The sequence below is a fragment of the Hippichthys cyanospilos genome, chromosome 3 (assembly GCF_059441005.1).
Source record: "Hippichthys cyanospilos isolate Australia breed blue-spotted pipefish chromosome 3, RoL_Hcya_1.0, whole genome shotgun sequence".
Classification (NCBI taxonomy): domain Eukaryota; kingdom Metazoa; phylum Chordata; class Actinopteri; order Syngnathiformes; family Syngnathidae; genus Hippichthys; species Hippichthys cyanospilos.
In genome coordinates, this window is record NC_142371.1 from 7,829,612 (window position 1) to 7,837,500 (window position 7,889).

Genomic DNA, 7,889 nt, shown 5'->3' on the forward strand with positions numbered 1-7,889 from the left:
CGACTACAGCATACACCAAGTGGAAGGGACTGAGGTACCGTATGTTTCCACCAAGATGCCACAGATTAACGTCAATGAAGCAGAGCTGTTAGACGAAAAAACCTCCGTCAAAACGTACACATCAGAAAAGATTAAACAGTGGAGCACACTTGCTGATGGGCACCGGGCAAAGCAAAGTTGATCTTCCAGGTTTTTTCATGCCTTCCGGGTACAAATGCCCCTGTTGAGCACAATTTGCCGTGAATGAACAATACTTAAACTGATGAGAGAAACTGCATGGGGCGGGACACTTTGAAAGCAGTGCTCATTACTTGCACGAACTTTTATTAAAGTTGCTATTAGTTATATGCAAAGATTACTTAAAACAATAGCCTCGTGAAAAAGGTACACAGCAATATGAAATGCTAAAGTAATGATTATTTTTAAGGTTTAGTGAGGGGTAATTTTTGTAATGCATGTATTATTATGTTCATATTTAAAATCATGTCACAAACACAACTATTAAAGCCACTGAGGAAACTCTTCACACGTTGTGTGAAACCACTTAAATAGAGATTGAATGTTTAGTCACATTCTGATAATTTGGTTGCAAATTATTAATTTGTGTTTATGGTGTAAACTGTAAAAGGTAAATTATTAAAACGCTAACACTGTCCCAATATTTCGGGACCAAATTTTAGGTTGGCCAGGAAATTAATTTCCAAAGAATTTAAATGTTTGTTTCCTTACCATCCAAAAGCCTTACTTGAGGCCATAGCACATTTTTGATGATTTAAAGTCCCCTGCCCCTGCCTCCCAGTTCCACACTCCTTGCCATCTGCCTCCCCCTCCTGTCACAGTACCAAACCATTGGGGTGGAAAATTGTGTCTTGTCATTTAATTCATTTAAGAAGAATGTTTTCCCTCCACAGAATTAATCCTATTTTCTTCATTCTGCTAAAGTTCAATGCTCAGGAAAAGAAAAAAAGCAAGTTGTTTGCCATCAAGTCCATAATTTTTGAACAGTCCAGGCAAAAGTGGAATATCTCTTGGTTGTAGTGTTATTTTTTACAAAAGTATCAAAATGCTGACGTTGATGCTATACCTGCATTTCGTAATTTGATCCCAATTTTGAAACAACACTTATGCTAATGCTAAAATAGTAAAACAGCATATAAACAGCTAACAGTTAAGCAACTTCTAATTCTTTTCATTTGTATTCATTCAGAAAATGTTCAAAATACATTACGAGCTAAAACATCTTTGAAAATGTATTTAAAAAATTATTCTCAAACTCTTGCAAATGAATTGGATGCTAAACGAGTAACATGTTAACAACTACTGAACATTGGTTGCTGGTATATCCAGAATGAACAAAAATCTTGCGCCAACAAAAAATTATTATTTTTATTTATTTATTTATTTTTTATTCAAGTCTGTTGGCCCTGTGAGTTAATCGTGTTCTTTGAAGACCCAGTAAAGATGGAGAGTCAACCCTTGTTAGAAAAATTACAATTTTACTCTTGTGGCTTTTCACCCACTAGAAAAGATTTAAAACATGTTGTAATATTTGCAATCAGTACAAAAATTAACAACAACAAAAAACCTATGAAAAATAATAAGTCTTGCAAGTTAGCGGGCGCGTAGCTGGCAAAATTTGATGGAGAATATTATGAGAAAAGTTGCTCCACAGTATGTTCACTTCATTTGCAAATAAAACCACTGTAGTGTCATTACAAAAAAAAACATATTTAGAATTTGTGCTTCAGTGGCAACACTTAGAGGACAGTCAAGGCGGTTCAGGGCAAGATTTCACAAGATTGTGCATGCATGTTACAGCTTTGATGCCCATTTCAAGCCATGCTACTTTCCAGCATTCTTGTTATGAGAGATTGACTGACAGGCAGCACGTTTGCCGTTTTGAGCAGCTGTGCTCCTTTTCCCTTTACCAACAAGTGGCAAAGTGGCCACCCAGTGAGATGATAAAAACTGGATTCCGCTGCTTAATTGATATTCCACAAATGCGAAATTAATCAGAATGTTGTTTTTAGAAAAGTGGGGACAAGTAGAATAGACTATTGCAGAGAAAGTTTTTGACTTGAATTCCCTTTTAACAGCTAAAATATATATGACTTAAAAAATTGAATTAAAGAAACAAATACGTTATTAAATAAGGCTGACTTCATAACAAATCTAAAATCCAGATCAAAGGTCCAAAAACTGATTGGAAATGTGTTAAATAAATGATCTCTACGCAGAAAAGTTTTTGGAAACAGAACATCTGAAAATAAATTATAGGTAAAGGTCAAGCCTACTATGCTACGTAGTGTACACAGAACTACTCTCTTTGACCGGGTTTAATACTCGCCTCCTCCTTCTCATACACATCAGTCATGAGTAAAGGACGACATTTTGATATTCACTTGAACCACTTTAGGGCAGTTTACAGAAGCAATGAACGCATGTGAAATTATTTCAGATCCTGGGGCTGTTTGTCCAAAAAGCTTCACTGAGTCACAGGATGAGACGGAGGGAAGCACAGGTGAAGAAGGCCAATCGATGCAAAACCTAAGAGAAACATCCCGGACTGCCAATCAACCCGTTTTGTCCCCTGTAGTCTAATTAAACAGAATGGGTATTAGTCAGATATTCCCCCCCTACTTGATTTCTAACTACACTGGTCAATTTGTATGCAATGTAGCACATTCATAAAAGGCACATTTGTAATGAAAACACATATATACGTCAGTGCGAAAGGGCATTCATTAAAGCATCAATGTAGAGGGATTAGGCGGGCTAAGGGAGTCTGTGAAAAAGGGTTACACTTATTATTAACCTTTGTGAAATGGCTTGTGAGTTGAGTCTTTATTGATGACCCGGGTTATGAAGCCACAATCATTTCTCTCAGAGGCTGAGATGAAAGGTTAAATTATTCACATGAATTAGGCTACAAGGTTTCTTATCGGCAGACTTAAGCGTCGGCTGGGCAAAGATAGTAGCTATTAGATGTCGCAGGAATTTCTTAGCTAACTGTTCTGTGTTATTTAAAGCCAACATGGCGGAAAGTGTCTGAACGCGGCTGTGACAAACTAAAAAGATTTTTTTATTCACAACATTTTTCTGCTTAAATACAAGGTCATTTTAGAACCATCCGTATCCCACCTACACACTTCACAAATAAAAAGGCATACTGTAAATGTCTTCTTAATATCACTGCATTTAAACGATTTTCACCATTGAAATTGTGTGTCTCTGATTTCAGGTTATCAACAGAAATGATTTCTTTATTTCTGTAGTCCTTTTGTGCTGGAAGATGAGCGTTCAGCTTGACACTTTCAGATTTTTTCTCCCCATGTTCATGTTGTCTGTGTACGGTAGTAGTCGTTGCAGTGGTAGTAGAGGTTATGGGTTCAAGCCCTGGCCAATGTGACCATGTTGAAATGTCCTTGAGCGAATTACCGATTGATATTAAACGTAATGTATTCATGTAAAAAATTGTAAGCTGTTTTTAAAAACACCACCAAGGTGTGTTGTTGTTTAAAGAATTCTGATTGTTTACATACACAGACTTGCTTTACATGGTTTTGGCTTGGGGGCCACATTGACTTTTAAAATTTGTTCACCCAGCCGGGCCCGGTGAGCAAAATGATACGATACATTAAAAAAAAAAAAAAAAAAAAACTGCATTTGTTAAAAGTACATATCAAACATAAAGAGAACAAAAGCATTCCAGTATTGACACACTTTTTGATGAGAACAGTGTTGTTGATCACCCATTTTAGCCAGTGCATCGAAGTCTGTTGGTAATCCTGTTGTGGCGTTTCTCAGAACAGATCTGAGGTGTTCATCACTCATCTGGGATCTTTGGGGTGCTTTGTTGGTGTTCACACACATATAGTATGAAGTGCCAAAGAACATCGGCATCCTCTGTACCATTTTGGCCACACTTAATGAAGCGTGACACTCGTTCGTTTCAGGGAGTTGAACACCATGTCACATACGAGATCAAAATCTTCAAACTACAACTCATGTAGCTCTGTTTCTGGGCCTTGTGAGATGATGAACATGACACCAGTGCCCTGTCAATTTTTCCCAAATCAGAAAAGTGATGGCTGAATTCCTCATGCAGGTCATTCAGTGATTTCTTATTTTTACAAAGCTGTTAGGTGTCATTCACCTCCCAAAATGTGTCAGTTTTCTTCAAAAAGGAATTAAACTCCAATTTGAGCTCCCACACACGTTGACATACTTTTCCCTAAACTTAACTAGCGGACATTAGAATGGTACAATAGGTTCCTGTGATCAGCGTTAGTTTCTTCAAGAAAATGAATAAAGCGGTGATGGTGAAGTCTCCTCACTCGAATTAATTGAACGGGTTTCCCAACTGGCTTCCCTATGTGATCAAGCTGCAAAATGGATTCACATAGTGCTTCCTGGTGAATTATGCGCTGTAGGAAAATTACCTCCAGTTGTCCTCTTTCACCGTGTCCTGAATTTTCTTGAACATTACGACATTTTTTTCCTGTCAGATACGGTGATCCATCTGTGGTAACGTTGGCGAAAGTAACTTGTGCCTCCGTATGACCGCTGATATGCTGTGCAATGCGTCCTCTCTCAGTGTTTTTACTTTCATGGATTCCACATTCAAAACCTTCTCCATAATCTCGAAATCCTCATTAGTCCATTAACTTAGGTTCCTCTGATAAAAACTAAAAGCTGAGGAGTGTCCTTGGTATCATTACATTCATCCAGCGCCAAATAATAAAACAAACATGACTGTTTTTGTTTTTATTGCTAGTTAAGTGTTCGTCAAATACTTCAATACAGAGATATCACTGGCTTACGTGCTAATGATCTTTTTTCAATGGTTTACTTGCTCTAAGGACATAAAACACTTGTGGGCTGTACCATGCACTCTTTGAAGAAAGACTTGCTGGTTTTTGCTAGTTTGAATGCTAGCAAATAACTTGTGTTTGCTTCTTGGATGGCAGCTGCTCAAATGAAGGTGTTTTGCTGAGCCATACTTGGTGGAAAGATGACGGCTGTTGTTATATTCTTTTAAAACCGCAACGGTTTCTTGGCAAATAAGACATACAGTAAAGCCTTGGACCAGACATGAGAAAAATTGCTTTAGGGGTCCATTCTTACTGAAACACCCAGCACGACTTATTTTTTCTTTGACATTGCTGCAGAATGGGTTCTGATCTAACCATTAGAATAGGATCAATAATTGCAAATGCCTCATTGGCGCTCTTTCATTCTTTCTCCAGACCCTGCAAAATCAAGTCAATGCGCCTACTGTGCCACCTGCTTTTGAAATGCCTGTCATTATGAGTCAAAATGAATGCAATTATTTACATCAAACCATAATTCTGTTCTATCTTTGGCAGGCCGAATTAAAATGACCAATGAGCCAGATATGGCCCGCGGGCCATAGTTTGCTCACTACTGCGCTAGAACATTGTCTTCCTCATCGACAGCAAAGGTCACTGCCTCATAAAAATGTTTTTCATGTTTGGTTTTGTTTTTCCCCTGGCCAGACAGCTTGAGTTGACAGAACTGATTACACAGAAACTTTAGGATTTGAGGGGGGATTTGCACCAGTGGCACAGGGAGCTACAAGCACAAACAACTGGCACCTAAATTGCTGAAAAGATCTTTTTTTTTTGGACTGAAACTCTGCTCAGTGGCTCTAAGATGGGGATGGCCTTGAAAAGTGTTTGCAACTGAGTAAACTGCTCTCCAACTACAATTTTAGGGACATTTAAAAAATAGTTCATGTCTCTTGACTCGTCCTTTGCTTTCTGGTCTTTGGTTAAGTCCATACCCTGCCTCTTATCCGAACTCACCTGGGGTGCCTTTCCATTTCCCCAAACTGTACTGAGACCAAGCAATACATAACAAAGATTGATGGTAATTATGTCTTATGTGTTTTTCAGAAGATTCATAGTACCTTGAAAGTCAAGTCCACAAGAATAAAACAAAGTCATTTGTTATCAAAATATAATGGGTATTGATACTGTACACAGGGTTTATTAAACATTTTAAGCATCAGAAAAATTAAGATGGACAAAATTTGTATTTTGCTCCAAAGATGTTGAAGTGCTTTTATCCCAGTTAGAAGAACACTTAAACATGATGCTTAAAATTTTTTATACACCCCTCAAACAACGTCAGTGTCTGGCTGAGACCCCTATCAATCCAAAATAAATAGAACACAGAGGAAGTAGAAATATAAAGTAGAAAACTTACTGTATTTTCCGCACTATAAGGCACACCTAAAAGCCTTAATATATTTAAAAAGCTGATGGCGCGCCTTATAATCAGGTGCGCCTTATATAAGAATCAATATTGAGATTGGGATTCGTACATGGGGAATGATGTGATAGGTAAGCTTTACCTGTTTCTTTTGTGTGTTTACAGTTGAACAAGGTTGGTCATATTGACATTGAGTTATTATGCTATTGAGAGTTTAGAGTTATTGAGTTATTGTTATTACCTTGAGTGTTACTATATTGTGATTGAAAAAGTTTTAAAATATGCCATTAATTGAGGGTGCGCCTTATAGTCCGGTACACTTTATAGTGCAGAAAATACGGTACAATAAAACCAACCTGTCAAAGATTTGGTGACAAGTTTGCATTTGTCTCAAACATGATCTCTGGTGATGCGTTGAAAATACAATCAAGAGCCTTTGACGTTCATTCTTTCAACAAATATTTCCTTTTCATAACCGAGATAGACATGCTCTCCCATTCAAAGCCTCTGTACTCTTTCACTGTTGAATGTTTTATCATAATAGCCGCAGCAACCGTGACATGACCCAGAGGCCCATGACAATGATGTATTCATGCAAATTCAAATCAGATGACAGTTTCTTGCTGACATTTTAAGTGCATTTTAGCCTCTAAATGCTTACTAAGCTCAACGAGTGCCCATATCGTCCATAATCCAATCACAGGGTTCCAAAGGGACAAGGTGAGTCTTAATGTCCGATCATTCATCCTCAGAGACCTGGGCTGCCAGGAACTTCATGATGGTCAGAGATATGTGTGTATCGTGCGCTGAGAAATAAACAATTTGCTAAACAAATCCAATGTTAGGATTGTTTATTTATTGTATATTTATATAAGTATGTGTTTTTCAATTCTTAAAGATTAAGCATCCACGGTAAATTGTGCATTGTTCTCATAGTTCCAGCAAATGCCATCCATCCATTTAACTGTGTGCAAATATTTTAAATGTGAATGTGAAACAAGGAATTTACATTTCTATTACTAACCATGTACTAACCATTGAAAGGTGTATTATATTAACTGAACAAATTGGATATACTATGCCACCCTGCATTTGATCAGAATAATATTGTGACAGGCACATTGTCATATTAAACAGTAGTAATTGCACCAGGTAAGTTAGCTTGACTATACCCAAGAAGTAGAGGAAGATTCATCTGTGAAAAGAAGGTTGACAAGCCATATTTGCATCTGAGACCTCTTTGCTGTGAGCATATTATTATGTCACCCTTTTACATGATGTTCCTGTGACTTGACTGGTGACCAGTTCAGACTGTACGTAGTCTGCCTTTTTTTACCTCAAGTCAGCCAGGATAGGCTCCAGCATGACCCTGAACAGGTTGCGCGGTCTTGAGAGAATGGTTTGGGGAAGTCACATAATCCACAAGCATATTTTCAGCCTCATTGCTTCAAACTGTTACAAGCGAAAAAACAAACAGTATGTGTACATTGGCTATCTAACCTGAACAGAATTCAGAGCCCTTTGGCTGAATATCTGGAATATGGGCGTATGATTACAGTATACGCGTGCGTCTGTGTGTATGTGTGTTTGGGGCGAGTAATGGCGGGGGTTGAGGGGCAGTGAAGAGAGTGCAATGATAGGGAATGCGCATC